This window comes from Protobothrops mucrosquamatus, unplaced genomic scaffold, assembly GCF_001527695.2.
Source record: "Protobothrops mucrosquamatus isolate PMUCROS unplaced genomic scaffold, P.Mucros_1.0 scaffold351, whole genome shotgun sequence".
Taxonomy (NCBI): domain Eukaryota; kingdom Metazoa; phylum Chordata; class Lepidosauria; order Squamata; family Viperidae; genus Protobothrops; species Protobothrops mucrosquamatus.
In genome coordinates, this window is record NW_015386686.1 from 203,303 (window position 1) to 217,533 (window position 14,231).

Here is a 14,231-nt window from a genome sequence, read left to right on the forward strand (position 1 = left end):
GTTATATAGCAGTGAGCATGCTAAACTAAGTAAATCTATAGGTAGATTTTCCTATATAAAATTCAAGTGAAAGTGAAAGAATTAATGTTATGTATTTCATACAGTTATGTATTTCATGTAGAAGCTGCACAGATGCAATTTTTGTGCTTAAACAACTAATAGAAAAAAATATGGAATACAATAAGAATTTCTTTGTTGCATTTGTAGACCAAGAAAAAACATTTGGTAGAGTTCATAGGAAACTGTTATGGCAAACACTGAGCCAATATGGAGAATGCAAAAGCTTATATAATGATTGCAGAACTGTAGTCAGAACAAACCAAGGAACATCAGAACCCTTCATATCCGGAGTAAAACAGGCATGTGTACTATCACTACTATTGTTTATCACCTACATTGACAGCATAAGCAAAGAAGACAAACCCAAGAATGGAAATAATAACAAAGTACTCTGCAGACAATTAGGCATTGATAGCAAGTACATCTAAGAAATTGCAACAACATCTTATGGCCTTGAACCAAGAATGCCAGACAAATAATACAAGAATCAGCAAAGAGAAAACAGAAGTAATGCAGCTGGAAGAAAAAAGCATATCCTAAACATAGTAATAGAAGGAACAAGCATAAAACATGTATCAAAGTTCTAATATCTAGGAACAACATTCACCGAAGATGGTAAAATGGACAAAAAGATTAACATAGGATGCACTAAGGCAAACCAAGTATTAGGACAGCTTGCTCTGGTCCTACAATATAAGGCAGTACCGATCAACACAAAGAAACATCTCATGCAAAGCATATTCATCCTCACCCTATGTTACCAGTGCCAAACATGGACACTTCCAACAAAACAAACGAAAGTTAGTCACCACGGAAGAGGAGGAGGAGGAGGAGGAGGAGGAGTTCATGCAGTCAACATGTTGATTTTTAAAAGTAATATAAGAGGATGCTGGGTTAAAAGAACAAATTTGTTTGGAAATTGCCTGCTTTTGTTTTCTCACATTCATTAAAAATATTTGTTCCTTTCCTTTCTCACATTCTGAGATTCTATTTGCCTTACACTGAATCTTCTATTATTCTTCCTCCAATAATGCTGCTCCACACTATCTCTGGAAGCTGAAATATTCTAGCTACATGGATAGCAGTCATCCTGATTGGATTCCAGGATATTTTTATGGTGCCATTCAAGTTATTACATCCATGTTGTGACAGACAGGGAAAAAAAGAAGAAATAGTGGATTAGTTTTATGGTCGTGTTCTATCTGAAATAAATTGAACAAATATGATGTATTGCTTATGGTTGGAAATCAGAATGTCAAAGATGAAATAGTGGGGAAGAAAAGCAATTGGACCATATGGCCTAGCAAACAAAAATGAAGCAGAAAAATAACTTATCAGTTTCTGCTAATTGAATTATTCCTTCATTGCTAAGTTCTCAAGAGGAGGTGCTAACCTCGAATTGGTATGTTGAAGGACACTAATGAAGAGATAATAACTGATTTAAAGATCAAGTAAAGATGGAAATAATAATGTAATTTTGTACAGTAGAAAAATCAATATCTAAAAAAAATCTTAGAAAATATTGCTTATATACAAGAACCTTTGGTGTTAGGATATGAAATTAGATTAATATACTATTCATAAATTTAAAAGACCACAGAATTTGATGGACTCTATAGAAATATGGCAAGAAAGAGGAGAAGAATCAGAAAAAGATTCCAACCAAACTATATACCAAATCTGGAGAATGACACAGTGACCCCCAGATTGAAGAAGTCAATCTACATACCAATATCAAATAAATATTTAATGAAGTATTCAAAGTATTCTTAATTTCACATCCTAGGAAAACAATGGATGGAATCACCCAATGCAGATTAGAGAACTACATGGTAGAGATGCCAAATGTTCAAGATGGGTTTTGCAAATGTTGAGGGACAAGACTCATTATTGCAGATGCATGCTAGACAATTGAGAAAACCAAAGAATAGAGAAAAAAGACAAGGCCTTTGATCGTATTGACCATTTCAAGCTATAGATCATCCTTAGGAAAATGAGAATTCCAAAATAGATCATTGTCCTCTTGTGAAATCTATATCCAGAATAGGAAGCCGCAGTCTGGATGAAATATGGCAAAACAGACTGGCTTCATAATGACAAAACAGTGAGACAAGGCTTATACTATCTCGTTAATTCAGTCTGCATGCTGAATACATATTGAGATAGGATTGATTAGAAGAAGATGCACATTTAAAATTGATGGAACAATGTAAATAACCAGCACTATACTGATTATACTACTCTCATATGTAAAAATGCAAATCATTTGTAAGGTCTAATGAATTTAGGAAGCACAGAGAAAAATGGATATAAGATTAAATGAAGACAAAAATACCAAAGTGTTGACAATTTTTTCCTTTTAGGATCATCAGTAAAGGAAGCAGCATATAACAAATACGCTTTGTATTAATACATAGGATATCTATGAGAGCCTTGGAAAAAATGTTCAGATGTTACGACATACCTGTATCTACAAAGATTAGCACTGTGCAGGCAGTACTTTCCTTGTGATGCTCTATGGAAGAGACATCTTGGCTTTGAAGAAGCAGGATAGAAAGTATTGCTGTTTTTGAATTTTGGTGTTGGAAACTTGTGAAAATACAATAGCCAAGAAAATAAACAAATGGATCACAAAAACAAAACCCAAAATTCTCACTCAAGCCTCAGATTGTATTTTGGGTACATTACATGAAGATCTAGTTTTCTTTAGAAGTCTATAATGCCTTACATCTTGTGTTGTATAACACATATAAACAAGATTATAGTCCCAGTAATATAACTGCCTCCAGGCACTGAGTTATATCTTAATCCACATCTGCTGCTTGGCCAGATGTATTGGGATGTGAGAATAATTTTGAGGAACAAAGGACTACAACCAAGACAACAATAAAATAAAATAAATCTGAGGCCAAACAAATGTAATTTGAGGAAATATCTGACTTGACTGCCTAGTTCTGTTATAGTTAAAGGCAGGGAGGGCAAAGGCACTTTCAAACTTGAAAGATTCTGTTACTATAACTCCATAATAAGTAGTTTTAGTTTTCATAACTTTAATTTTCTAGTCTGGTCTCTACCTCAAAGGACTGACATGCTAGCAGGATACAGTTATGTACCAAAAGCATATTGATGATATCTTATCCCATACTATTGGATGATCTCTCCCAATAGCTTCATGTAGATGTTAAATAATAGAGGCGGAGGACCCAAGGGTTTGATCATTAGCACAGAAATCAGCTCTTCAGAAAGGATTTCCAGTGGGGCATAGCACATCCCATCTCCAGCCGAGTTAACACATTTAATGGCATTGAAGACAGCAAGATCAGGATAGTCAGCCTCTCCTTTATTCCAGACCTTATTACAGGTCATCCATAACAGCAACTAATGTAAAGGTAAAGGGTTCCTCTGTCCAGTTATGTCTGACTCTAAGGGGCGGTGCTGATCTCCTTAGCCGAGGAAGCCAACGCTGTCTGAAGATATTTCCATGGTCATGTGACAGCATGACTATACACCAAGGTGCACAGAACACTTACCTTCCTACTGAAGTCGTACCTATTTATCTACTCGCATTTGCATACTTTGAATTGCTAGATGGGCAGGAGCTGGGTTAAATAACAGGAGCTCACCCCTTGTGCAGCTGTCAAAGGGCTGTCAGTTTTCCATCTGACAAGCTCAGTGTCTTTAACCACTGAGCCACAGCAACTCATGTAGTTCTGTCCTATACTCAAGCCCGAATCCTGATTGAAAAATTCAAATCTGTTTCATTCCAAGCTTTCTGTAATTGTAGACTTACCATCTTTCCAACAACTTTTAAGATTTTAAGGTAGAAGGCCATGTGAATAAATTGCATATGGTTTCTAAAATCTGGAAATGTCTATTTAAAAAATGTGTACTGTCCTGCAGCTTGTCAAATATCATTAGTTTTGCAAGTTTTAACTTTTTTATATTTTTTATATTTTTTATATTTTAATCCTTAGAATTTGTGGACTCAGCATAAATACAACACTTGCAATAAAGCCCAGAGATTTAGCCCTAGCTACTGGTGGAATTGCATAAAAAAGCAATATTAACAACTCTAGTTCAACCATATATGTATCAGATCCCCCCCACAAAAAAAAATCCAAAAGTAAAACCCCTAAGGATTTTTGGAATTAAAAAAGGATTTAAGAAAATAAGGATTGTTCCAATTGTGAGCTGCCTGGGATTATTAAAAAATAAAATTAATACACTGACACGGAATGCAAAAATTACCTAACTGTTCAGAGTCTAATACCCCATCTTATTAGAAAATAACATTTATTTGTGTATGATGTGGTGTAATTATATATTACTGTTATCATGTAAAGGGGGTTTATATCCAACTGAACAAGCCATTGGGGAATACCACTGGATCCATGAAATGCACAAATCCAGAAGGCGATCTGAAGGCAGCACCCAACCAAGCTTGGCTGATCCAAAAAGCTAAAAAAGATGGTACTGTTACTGGGCTGAGAGATTGGACCTAGATTTCAGAACTGGAAATGGATGGGGCACTCAGTCACAAAATCATTCTCAGGAAAGCACCTGCAAAGGAATTTTTTTCTTACGAAAAAAACAAGATGTGTTCATGCGCTTGGCAAAGAGTCAAGCTGGACTGAGGGAGGAGGATTTTATTTTCACCTGGTGCAATTAGTTTGGTTTTGGAGTAGCGTGAATTCCTCCGCTAGTTTGAAACATGTAGCTTACTACTGTTGAAGGAAAAGTCTTCACCATGGTTCAGTCCAAGCCGGGAATAAACAACATAGCGACTGCTTTAGAAAGAAGGTTGCAGTTTATTGAGCAGGGCTTTTCAACCTTTTCACCCATTGTACCACTTTTAGGATATGGCAACATCTGAGTACCACCAATTGCCTAGCAAGGTGTCAAAAACCTGATGACCAAAAAAAGGAAAAAAGTTCGCTTAGTGACTGTTTGAAGTTACAATGGCACTGAAAAAAGTGCCCCCCAAGCCACAGCCGAGCAAGACACCTGCCTGCCCGCCCGGCCGCGCTCTTCCTCCTGTCCGAGGTTTTCATCGTTGTGAGCATTTCTGTTGAGGATTGGCGGTGGGGTGGGGTGTGTTTGTTTTTTATTCCCCCCCCCCCGTCTGCTGGGTGGTTGCAGCAGGTTTTGGTCACTTCACATGACCCTGGGACACTGTGACCGTCATAAATATGAATCAGTTGCCAAGTATTTGAATATAAATCACAAGACCCTGGAGATGCTGCAACATTTCAGCTGATCAGTGCTTCTTCTGGGCTCAGAAGCGTCAGGATCAACACCGAGCTCCAGCTGGAGCCTGGCGCTGATCCTGGTGCTTCCGCTGAGCCCTGACAGCCCTGCAGCTCCAGCCATCTCTGGCTCAGGCTTGTGCGGTGCTGCCACCGGTTCAGCTCATTCCCCTCCCCCGCTACCACTTTTCTAGGATGGTCATGTACCACCTGCCAGGTGCCAATGTACCACAGGTGGTACCCGTACCACTGGTTGAAAAGCCTTGCAAGTCTAGAGCCTTTTGTTTGGAGTTGTTCCCATGGCATGAACTTTGACCAGACTCTGAGTGTGCCCTTTGACATCTGTGGATTAATCCTATTATGTCCTGTCTTAGAGTTTGGGTGGGGTATGTAGATTTTAGGTGTCTGTCTTCTTAAGCTTCTAGCTGGGGGCCTCCAACCTTCCTGGATTATTTACATCTGCATTTCTACAGATACGTTTCTGCTTGGGGGAGGGAGACTTGGGGCTATTAAGAAAAACTGGGCATGCTTTTCTGCCTCTGGTGGGGCCTGACTTCCCACACTACTTTATTGGAGCACAATGTGGAGGCAATTGTGGCTCATTCAATCGACCTTGATGAAACGAGTCATGCTTTAGCGTGAAAGCTGAATGTGTCTATGTGTAAAACGGGGGGGGGGGTCGATATCGCTGGGATAAGACCTATTGGTACCTGTTAAGTGTTGCATTTTATGCCCTCTTGGTTCTAATGTTCACAGAATAATTACCGGTACTGTGCAAAATGGTGCTTCGTGCCTTTCGTGAAGGTTAGTAACCGAAGCGCTCGGCGCAAAGGAAATATTAATTTTTAGAGCACTTAGCAGCTTTGCACCACACTTCAGCAGAAAACAGTGTTTCTGAGGAGGCGCTTTTAGCGCGACGCCTCGGTGCCTTTAATTTTCCCGAAAAGTCTCATCGCATCACCTTGGTTTGCTTGGGGTGCCGCCCATTATAGACCCTCCTTCCCTCTCTGTCTCCCAACAGGGGACGGGCAGGAAGGCGGTGCGGTCGGGCAGCCATTTTGTGGCGCTGCTCGGTGGCTGGCGCCGGGCTCGGCGGCGAGTTGGTTTCACTCTAACCCTTTTTTCCCCCGTACAGGCTCCTCGGTAAGAACACGGAACTCTCCTGCCTCGCTGAGGAGCGGGAGGGAGACCGGGCTTACCCACCCCGGCTGCAAGCGAAACATGGCTCTCTTTCACTGCGGCTGCACAAAGGCGGCGGCTCGGAGAGGGCGGGAATTAGGCCTGAGGGAAATTTCAGAGCCTCGTTGCCTTCTTTAGATCCATAATGCGGGATTCTCGGTACGATTTGTTCGGAGGATGTGTAACGTCCCCATAGTATATTAGCCTTGGCGCGCAGGTTTGTGTTGTTTCTATGAATGGCTGAGCTGGCTCCGGGCAGTGAAGATTTGCCTATGGGCCTCGTCGTTTTGTAACCCCGTTTTTTGTGGGGTAGGTGAGTATTAGTGCTGTTACCGTAAATTGGCTGCGTGAAGCCAGGCTTCTCCGGGGCCTCCTCGGGCCTAATTTGATGTCGCTGGTGGCCCAGCCAAGGAAAAGTGCAAGCCCCCTTGTTAAAAGGGGGAAGCGAAATGAGGCTGTTTTTGGATTTTAAGCCAAGATAGCCTTGGCTGCGGAAAACGCTGCAACGATCACAGCTACTACAATACGTCTGCTTCTTTCTGGGTTGGAGTCGAATAAAATTGCTCTCTTGCGCATATTCGTAGTGATACTTGGCTTAATCTAAAAACGCTATTGCTACTTTTTGATCTTTTCGGACTGATAACGAGTGTCATTTCGTAAAGTTCCGGTATTGGTGTGTATTTGTTTTTGTTTTTGTTTTAAATCGTGAATGGTCTTAAGGTATGCATTGACTGCATTTTTTCATTACGTAAATGCGAAATCTGAAACTGGTCCTTCCTGGATGCAATTTTGTGATGTGATAACAGGTGAAAACTGAATGTCAGTATTGGTTAATGTGATTTAAAGGAATTTTTTTCATAAGGTTTGGTGTATATGTTCAGCGTGGATATTTTTTTTTTAAAAAAGATCTATGTTGAAAAAGAGATAAATCAATTTGTTCTGGAGAGATGAGGGCCAAAGTAATTATATATAGAATTTAGTCATATGTTTTGAAATCTTGATAATATAGAGCTGTATTGGATACTTTATTATGTTGATTTATTTTTCATGTTGGAGAATGGTATAAATGCAAAAAAATCCAAAGCAGAAGCAATAATTAATGTGAATTCACTAGATACTTTAAAAAGTCACAGAAATTTAAATTTGTTGAAGTACAAATGGTTAAAATAGCTTTATAAACGTTTTCAGAAATAAGATTTGGTATTTTGAGTTTGGTTAACTTCAATTGGAAAGCTTGGCTGTCATTTGTCTTAATATTGACTTTTCAGCTGTGTGAATTAATTTATTTTTGTTTTCTTATCCTGTTCTCTTCCCAGATGTTGGGTAAGCAATTATAGTGTCTAACCGAAGGATCCAAGAAAATGTTGAGAAGCTGTTTTGTACTTAAGAATATTTTACTTTGTCATACTTCCACAAGTATCTTAGTTCCTTAGGACTTTGATGTGTACTTTCAAAATTAAAGTGCAGATGTTGGAAGTGATATTTGTGAAAATAATTAGCCCAGTTACCAGCTTTGGAATAATGAAGATCAGACACAAACAGACACTGCAGAAAGTTTCAGCATATTAATTTTTCTATACACACGTGCACGTCACATATTCTGATGGTTTTAATATGTAGTCATGCATGAAGTTTATACAAAATAGAAAAAGGGGAAACAGCATGTTGACAGGTTCTTTTTAGTAGAAATATCAACAAGTAAACTGCAGCTTCTAACATGTCTTATGGACAACTTCTGAATGTTATATGAAAATGAAATTATTTGCAAAAAGTTCAAGATTTTCGTTTCAAGTGAACAAAAGTACAATTTGTGCCAATATATTCTTTCATGAACCAACACAAATATTTTACAGCCTTGTTTAGAAAGCCAGTGAATATTCTTTTCAGTTTTCTAGAGTTGGAGGCGTGTTTTTTTCCTTGCTAATATTTGAGGGTTTAATTTGAATTTGGTGGAAATTATTAATCATGTGATTATATTATGCCAGTTTTAAACTCTTGATAAATTATTGGAATACAGGTCACTAAAAAGTTCCATTCTGTAATGCTTAAATACCCTTGGTTCACATCACTACTTGCTGAGGCATTCATGACATTTTTATTCTATTGTTTGTTTGTTTAGTTTTCTTTTTTTAAATAGGATATTTTAGATTTTGTAATTAATGGGTGCCAGATTACAGATCTTGTAGTAAAGGAGGTATTCCTAAGGTGCCAAAATGGACAATCTTGCTGAATGTTTGGTATTTTTTTGATTGTGGAATAATATTTTGGTTTACTCCATTGAGAATGGAATTGTCCTGTTTCTAATTTGTATTGGATTATACCATTTTTTTGTAACTTTGAATTGGTCAGTGATAGTTTTATAGAAAAATATGTGACGGGAAAGTTGATGCATGGTATTGAGGATTTAATATGATTTCTGCAACTGTGGCAGAATCTCAAAGATTATTACCGTATGTTTAGAGAGGTTTTTCCTATATAACTGGATGAGAAATTACTTCTAGTTTTTCTTGATAGGGGAAAAATAATCATCTTTTTGAAACCAGTATTGGCAAATTATATATCTAATGAGAATACAAGTTTGAGAGAATACAGTATGTTATGGTTTTTAGTTTATTTTCATGTTTATGTTTGTACTTTGATATAAAATAAATACTAATTGCAGTTATTGTGAACTAGTGTGAGGGATAAACAGAAGTTTTAATTTGGGCATACCCAAACTTGTGGTTTGCTGTATGTTGGGAGTACTTTATCATGGTTTTGCCCCCAAGGTTTCTTTAATGCACAGTTCAGAATGGACTGTTAACTCTAGCTATATGTTGCTTGCATTGATTCTTGCCTCCATTTATTCTTTATTGCAGTCTAAAAGTTGGTTTTAATTGGTTGCCCACAGGATTGACTTGGCTTCTACTACTTGTTAAGGAAAAAAAAAAGTCTCACCTTGCAGGTAAGATGCTCTCAAAATATATTTATCATTAATGAGCACAATTTGACAATTAAAGATTATTTTGTGGTGATTTTGAATATATGCATTGATTTTAAACATTTCAATCACCAAAACAGTACAGATTTTTTCTCTACGTCCCAGTTTAATATTTATATTTATTTACTTTAACAGATTTTTAGAACATTTCTTGAATATATGGACAGGCTGTTTTTCTGGAGAATGCAATATGCTGCTTGTATGTGCTGGTGGTACTTTCAATATGAAGAGGCTGATTATGTACAGTCATTATGCTTTGCATTTCAGAAGAATGTTTTTTTATTTCTTTACATTTTAAATTGTTCTAAATAGGTACCCTATGACAAAAAACCAGTGGTTTTAGATATTAGAGCTTTATAAAGTTGGTTTATCATAGTTCCCTTTATTTTTATTTTGCTCTATCTGAAAGGTAGAGTAGCTATCAAAATATAAAATATTACTGCATGCCAATAGCATAGTGAAGATATTAAAACTAGTAAACGACTGAAGTTAATGTACAATTTTTAACTATCGTTATGAAGACAGTCGTGTGATTTTTTTAAAGCTATATATGTCTCTCATATCTATCCAGTATTCATTTTGAAGTATAGACGAAGGTAACTAATGTCTATTAGTACAGGTAGTCTTCAACTTACAACCACAACTGACCAAAAATTTCCTTTCCTAAGCAAGATGGTTGTTTTGCCCCATTTTACAAACTTTTATGCCACGGTGAATGAATCACTGCACTTAGTTTAGTAACGTGATTGTTAAGTGAATCTGGCTTCCCCATTGAGTTTGCTTGTCAGAAGGTCACAAAAGTTGATCACATGATCCTGGGATAACGCAATTGTCATAAATTCATGCCAGTTACCAAGAATCTGAATTTTGGTCATGTGACCATGGAGATGCTGCAATGGTTCTAAGTGTGAAAACTGGTCATAAGTTACTTTTTTCAGTGCCTTTGTAACTTTGGTCACTAAATGAATGGTTGTAAGTCGTGAACTACCTGAATTTTGAGAAAATTTATTTTACCGAATTATTTGATTACAAAGATGCACCTATCTGCATTGGTCTCAAAATTGTTTATGGTTGCAGAGAAAGTTTTGGATATAACTCTTAGTAATTGCTTTTTTAGATGATAATTGCATTTTGCTTAGTAATTGTAAATGTAGAGTAATTTATGTGTTACATCAAAGGATATAAGTATGATGTACTTATATGGATCAAAGCAGTATTCTTCAGGTCTTGAGAAATCTCCAGCTTATCTTCAGCCAAAGCCTGTATTTGGAGATGTATTGTAGAGTTCTTACATATATTTTATATATTTTTACAATAGTTGGCCTGCTGTTGTGACTTTCCTTATATTTGACCTATCAGGTGATGGCCACAGAGAAAGGCAAATAGCTTTGGCTAGGTTGTCAAACCTGTAATTTGTTTAATAATCAGAATAGTTCTTAAAAACTGAATAAAAGCATCAGTAGGATTTGAATATTTATTTGATTGTTAATACCTGAATCTTTGGAAAATGAATATTTATTGGATTGTTAATGCAAAATAAACCCCTTAAGTCTTTATAAACACAAGAAAAGGCTAAGGCAATTATATCACCTAAAAGACTGAGTAGGCCACTTGGTTTTACCACTCAACTTACAAATTTATTCACAGTAGGTTCTACATTGAATGTATGGTTGGTTCAAAGCCATATATGTCTAAGCATATGTCTCTTTTATTCCTGTTTGATCAATGATGATCAATGTTATAGTAGGTAATTTTCTAATTTCCTATTAAATGCTCACTTTTGATATTAAATACATTTAATATTGAAAATTGGACTGCTTCTAGTGTTTTTAACTTTTAAAGCATTAGGCATATTTACATGTGACCATTACATAGGAACTCAATTTAAAACTCATTCCTTGTTTATGATATACATTAGCCTTAAATTATAATAATTATAATTTATAATTAATATAATATAATATTATAATTATAATTAACTAGTTTGTGTGGATTTTGAACTGTCTTCCATTTGAGTAACTTATATTTTTTGGATACAGTATTTCTCCCATTGCAAACTTGGAAATACATTTTTTACTAATATCTGTTATGGCGTTTGGAAGATTTTATTTGCTTTCTTTAACAGTATTGGCCAATAGTGATTTTAATACATATAAAGAATTTGCTAGCAGGAAAAATTATTACATAAAATAATCTTACATTATTACATAAAATAATATATATTTTTATACTAGATGGTGATTTTGGAAATAAAAAGCAAATATCAATCATGATTAGGTGAAAAAATGGTTTAAAATTTATTTGTAGGGTTTGGCATTAGCTTTAAGTAAAGAAATTACCCACAGTACACTTACGATGTGGCATTAGCTATAGTTTGCCAATCATTTTTCTCCCAAGCTGCCTCTCTTGACAGTTTTTACAGAGGGGAACCAGTAATTCCTGATTTTTGAAAACAATAGGTGTTCATAACGCTAGTCAAATTTTAAATCATCAAGTATGAAGTAAGAGATTGCTAATTCTTCATCCCTTTGTTTTCACAACGAATATCCTTCAATGTTAAAGATGAAGAAATAGATATGGTAGGAGTATCTCTGTTTAGCATATGCTTCACCATTCTAGCTCATTTTCCAAGTTATTTGTAAAAATAATAAAAGCAGGATAGAAAAATAATTACATCTGGCTTATAAGTCTGGGTAGATATGACATGCTTGACATTCTGATTAGTGGCCATGTGAGCACCATCTGGTGTCACTCTTTATAATCATATAGCCTTCATGTAGGAAAGCATGCTACCAAATCCAGAGCAGTTGCCAATTCCAATTTGACAAAAATATGAAAAACTAATTACTGTTACACATACCTATTGTTTTAAAAATTAAGAAGATGCAGGCTTGCCTCTGCATTATCAGTTGGCAGTTTGATTAGTGTTAAAGAAAATGGCAGGTACTTGAGAATTGAATTAAATACTTAATCATAGAAACTAACTGGGAGCTGCATTCAGTGATAGTAGCACACCCATTCACCAGGAATCTGACTAACTTTTAGAAAAGGCAGATATGCTCACATGGGTTTATGGTTTGATGATCTAGCCTGAAGAAAACCATAGTAAGGTTCAGATATGATGTAGCTTATGTTGTGAATACAATACAATACAATACACCCCAAATAAAGATAAGATAACCTTTATTGTCATTTTTTTTACTGTGGGCACAACGGCACACATCAAAAATGAAATTTAGTTGCCTGCTCTCAAAGTGAAACACATACATGACACACACCTAAACATACTATGAACAACATATGAATGCTTCTGCCGTAGTTCTTCTGATTTGGCACAACCTTTTGTCCATAATACAAGGAACCCCAATTATGTTGTATAAGGTGACACAAAATTGCCTCTCCAATTTTGCCTTGTCATTAAGTTTATTTAATTATTATACATTTTTCAGGTATGGGAGTATTAATCTTTTAATAGCAGAATTTATGATATTGCCAGTGATTGTGTGTCTACATATTCTGCAGAATTTGTAGATCATCATAGCCCTACCACTCCCAATTTCAATATCTTCTCAGTGTATCCTATACAGGTAGTCCTCAACTTATGACCCCAATTGAACCCAATTTTTCTGTTGCTAAGTGAGATATTTGTTAAGTGAGTTTTGCCCCATTTTACGAACTTTCATGCCACAATTGTTAAGTGAACCATTGCAGTTAAGTTAGTAACATGTTTATTAAGTGAATCTGGCTTCTCCATTGACTTTGCTTGTCAGAAGGTTGCAAAAAATGATCACATGACCCTGGGATATTGCAACTTGTCATAAATATGAGTCAGTTGCCAAGCATCTGAATTTTGATTATGTGACCATAGGGATGCTGCAACACTTGTGTGAAAAATGATCATAAGTCATTTTTTTCAGTACATTGTAACTTTGAACTGTCATTAAATGAAATGTTGTAAGTCGAAGATTACCTGTATTGATGAATGGATGGCTTTGTTGCATCATTAGTTTTAGTATATATAGAGATACAAATGCATACACATATTTTAAAGGAGAACTAAACTAAATTTCTTTTGAAGATTCTAGCAGCATGACCTTTTATTAATTTCCTGTTTTATTTTATCTGTGTTATAAATTCTAAGGCATTGGTTGAGCTTTCATTCTTAGAACTATTAGTTTTTGGTGGTTTCAGTTAAAATAATATTCTCTGCAACCATAAGGAGACTTTAGTTTTATTTTTTTGTCTCAGTTTTCTGTCTATGTAAAATCCAAGGCAAATTGCAGCAATTAAAAAGTACAATATTAGAAATGCAAATTATAAAACATAAAATAATTAAAAACAAGGCAAATTTAAAATCAAAACTCAGTCAAGTAAAAGCTTGATGAAAGATGGGTTTTCACACTGTTCTTAAATTCTACGGTAATATGGCCTGAACAAACCTCCTTGGAGAATGTATTCGATAGCTACGGAACTGTGCAGTAGAGGATTCTCTCCTGTGTATTGGATGGGTAAACATTTGATAGTTTTGGAGGTGGACTTTCAAAAGATCCCTTTCTGCTTAATTAAGTAACCAGGCAGGCAGATGGATACAGCAAAAGGCAATCCCTTTCATGAAAATGCTTTTAAAAAATGGGATTTTTGAAATAATGAAAATCCTAATAGAGCAGATTCTTGGAATCCCAGCATTCTTTTTAATGTTTGGGAAGATTTTCATGTTAAATCATACGTTAAATAATAATTCTTGATAATGTATTCATTCATAGATA

At 35.9% G+C, this 14,231-nt stretch overlaps 1 protein-coding gene across 1 annotated transcript in view; it reads left to right on the forward strand.

Annotated features, from left to right (window-relative positions):
• Positions 1–6,329: 6,329 nt before the first annotated feature.
• Positions 6,330–14,231, forward strand: part of LOC107287099 (RNA-binding protein 12) — a 60,578-nt gene continuing 52,676 nt past the window's right edge. The window contains exon 1 of the mRNA XM_015815562.1: positions 6,330–6,449. The gene's annotated coding sequence lies outside the window, so the exon portion shown is untranslated. The remainder of the gene's footprint in view (positions 6,450–14,231) is intronic.